Here is a 3548-nt window from a genome sequence, read left to right on the forward strand (position 1 = left end):
CGCAGTGCTGAAGCAGCACTTTATACTATAAATGTTATGGAATGGTGGTTGTAGATAGTAAGCAATCCCTCATGAGTCTTTTCTCATATCTGCATGCCACAAGCTTGCTAATGACGCATCGGTCATGATATTCATTTGAAATATCATGAAGTTAATATGCAGCAGTAATTTTTCAGAAGAACACATCAAGTTTGTCTTCTGTCTGCTTGACGCATGCAGTGTTGCACAATGTGTGAGAGCAATTTACAGTCGGTTGGAATAAGGCTTGCTATGACTTGTTCTGTGGAAACGTCTCCTGGGAGTCTGATCTGTTCCCTCTGTCTCCCTCCTTTGTTGGACGCAACTTGAGCGATTCCTGCCAAGGCCTCAGCTGGAGGCTCAGCTTTCCACAAAGTCACAAAACTTCAGGGAAAAAGAAACTAAGAGTAGATGATTGAACATTAAATAAGGCCTCAAAAGATAATGAAGGACAGCAGTGTTTAGAGACAAAGGATGTTTACACGACAAGGAAAATAGTAATTATTGAATCTCAAGTCATTTGATTTTTTGGGTTTTTTTTTTTTCTCAAAAATGTTTTATTTAACATTGAACAAACTGTCTTTAAAGGTACATAATATAACTGGGACTTGCATATACACACACAAACACACACACCCACACACACACATTTATATATATATATATACACACACACCCACACACATTTACAAAGTGCAGGGATAATTTTTTTTTTTTTTAACCCTTTATTGTCCCTCAAGTTGTTCCCAACCAGGGAAAATTACTCACTGCATTTTACCCACACCAAGTGAAGGAAACACACACACATAAAGCATGCACATGCACTATAGGTGCTGGGGCAGGGGGCTGCCTGGTAAGGTGCCCAGGGAAGGGGGGGGTGCATCTACTTCACCACCACCCACATCCATTGTGCTTGATCAAGGGATCGAACCGGCGACCCTCCAATCTCAGGCTAGTCCAAAGTTCAAAACTGCAGTCTTTACTAGCTGCGTCACCGCTGCCCAAAAGTACCAACGCCCAACGTGGGGCTCGAACCCACGACCCTGAGATTAAGAGTCTCATGCTCTACCGACTGAGCTAGCCGGGCTAACTGAGGTGTTTTTTTGTTTTATTCATCTCTTCTGCAGAACCAACCCTAGTCTATATGGTATGGGAGATTTACGTTGAAACAAATTAAACAAAGAAAGGTGAAATACAGTACAGATTGTAATGTGCACTGTGCTGTGGAAAAGGCATGTCACAATGAAGCACTATTCTATATATTCAGCTATTTAAGACATTTATTTATTTATGACACAGGAAATGCATACAATGTGTACTGCATGTTCCTTTATTTGGGCATTGTAAATCTTCCACAGTTTTGGGTGATGGTAGAGTCTGCTAGATAAAACTCACACACTGTCACTGAATATTTAAACAAGGGCCTAAACCCTAAGAGACTTCATGTTTTCTGTTTAATTTAGGGTCTCTTGATAGTTGAGGGGCCCTGAGTAGCCACTTTGTTTTTAATAGTTTTTATTCAGACAGTTAAATCATCCATAGTTTTGGGGTTGTAGCAAAGTCTGAAAGCCAAAGTCAAACAGCGCACTTTTGAATATTCAAAGTTCGACCCAGAACCCAAGGAGATTTCCCATTTTATAGTTTGTTTGAAGGGCCCCCCTGGTGGCTGAAGGGCCCCAGGCAGCTATTTGGTTTTGTAGTTTCTATTTAGGCATTTTAAATCTTCGATTTGACTGAGAGTCAGATAACAAAACCCAGGGAGCGTATCTTTAAACACTTAAATCCAAACCCAAAACCCAACACAAAGTTCACATTATCAGTTTGTTTGGGGGCCCCCTGGTGGCTGAGGGCCCCATGCAGCCATTTGGCTCACTCATTCCTCAGGCTGGCTCTGCTCATTTGTTTGCTCTGCCCTTGGTATTTTTCCTTTTTCATCTTTTGTTTCATGTGTTGCACTCATTTAGCACTTCAAAGGGAATGCATATCACTTTTGGAGAGTGTCTGTAGTCAATTACTTCTTACACATTAATGAATCATACAACACGGAGCTGACGCCAAAGTGCGCTGCAGGGATAGCTCAGTAAATCCAGTGGAGGCGGTAATCTGTTCAGCCATTAATCCCACTCTATGGCTCACACCAGGCCTGCAAACAGGGATTGTGCAACCAACCTGTCCCGCAGGTTGCAGTTAAAACGCAGTGATGTGTCACAGGTTGATTGGTCAGTTAAGGTGAGCGACACATCTGATAGGTCAATCGGAATCCAGGGTGCGTAGGTCATCAAGGAGCTGAAAAACACAGACTGAGCCACAGGTGTAACTCTGGGGCATGTGCGCACCATCCAGCGGCGGTGGCCTCTGAGGGGCCCGTAGAGAGGGAAGGGAGCCGGCTGGGAGAGCTCTTTGATGGAGTCCACATACTCCTCCAGGCTGTGGGGGGAACAGTCCAGGTTTCCATCCTCTGTGTCGCTCTCCTGCATTTCACTGATGGTAGGAAGTCTGTCCACTGTGGAGAGGAGACATCTGGGCTTCATCCTGCAGAGGAAGGCATGGCCTTTAATGTAGACATGGTGATCTGAACATTAAACATTGTTAGGTTAGGTTTAATTGCCTGAAAGGTCAAATATCAAATTTAAGACAAAGCCATCCATAATTTAAAGTCCCATGTAGTGACAGGTCATCAAGGGGATTAGTGACAAGATTATCCTCTTCAACTTTTTAATGCCCCCTTATGTTTCCAAATTCTGATTTATAAGTTTATACTTTATTGATCCCTCCTGGGGAAATTACTCTCTGCATTTTACCCACACAAAGTGAACAAAACACACATACTTTCATGCACATGCACTAGAGCCGCTGTGGCAGGGGGATTCCCTAGAAGGGGCCCAGGGAGCTGGGGTAGATTGGTGCCTTGCTCAGGGGCACCACAGCCATGGTCGTAGAGGCGGGGGGGGGGTCGGGTTTCCTTCACCACCATATCCACTGTGCTTGGTCAAGGAATCGAATCAAAGACCCTCCCATAACCCAGAGGTCCAAAGTCGAAAACCGCACGCTTAACTTGCTGCGCCACGGCCGCCCCATAATATGAGAAAGGGCTTTTTCCACACTGTATGTCATGTGCTAATCTGAATGTACTGATGGGTGATCTCACACTCTCTCCAAGTTACATTTGAAAATCGAGGTAGCGTGTCTGCCATATATGTGTTTGTGTATGTATGTGTGTATATATATATATATATATATATATATATATATATATATATATATATATATAAACTCTCTCTCTCTGTATATATATATATATATATATATATATATATATATATATATATATATATATATATATATATATATGTATATATATATATATATACATATATATATATATATATATATATACATACATACAGAGAGAGAGAGAGAGAGAGAGAGAGAGAGAGTTTATGTTTATGTATTTATTTATTTGTTAATTTATTTTATATATGTGTTTATTAACCAGACGTTAACCTTAAACCGTACAGACAGTGTGTGAT

General features: G+C 41.7%; 1 non-coding gene across 1 annotated transcript; it reads right to left on the reverse strand.

Moving 5' to 3' along the window:
* Window positions 1–1032: 1032 nt before the first annotated feature.
* Window positions 1033–1105, reverse strand: trnak-cuu. Its single transcript has one exon. It is a non-coding gene; the product is annotated as a tRNA-Lys (tRNA).
* Between the last annotated feature and the right edge of the window lie 2443 nt (window positions 1106–3548).

This window comes from Toxotes jaculatrix, chromosome 4 (assembly GCF_017976425.1).
Source record: "Toxotes jaculatrix isolate fToxJac2 chromosome 4, fToxJac2.pri, whole genome shotgun sequence".
Lineage (NCBI taxonomy): Eukaryota > Metazoa > Chordata > Actinopteri > Toxotidae > Toxotes > Toxotes jaculatrix.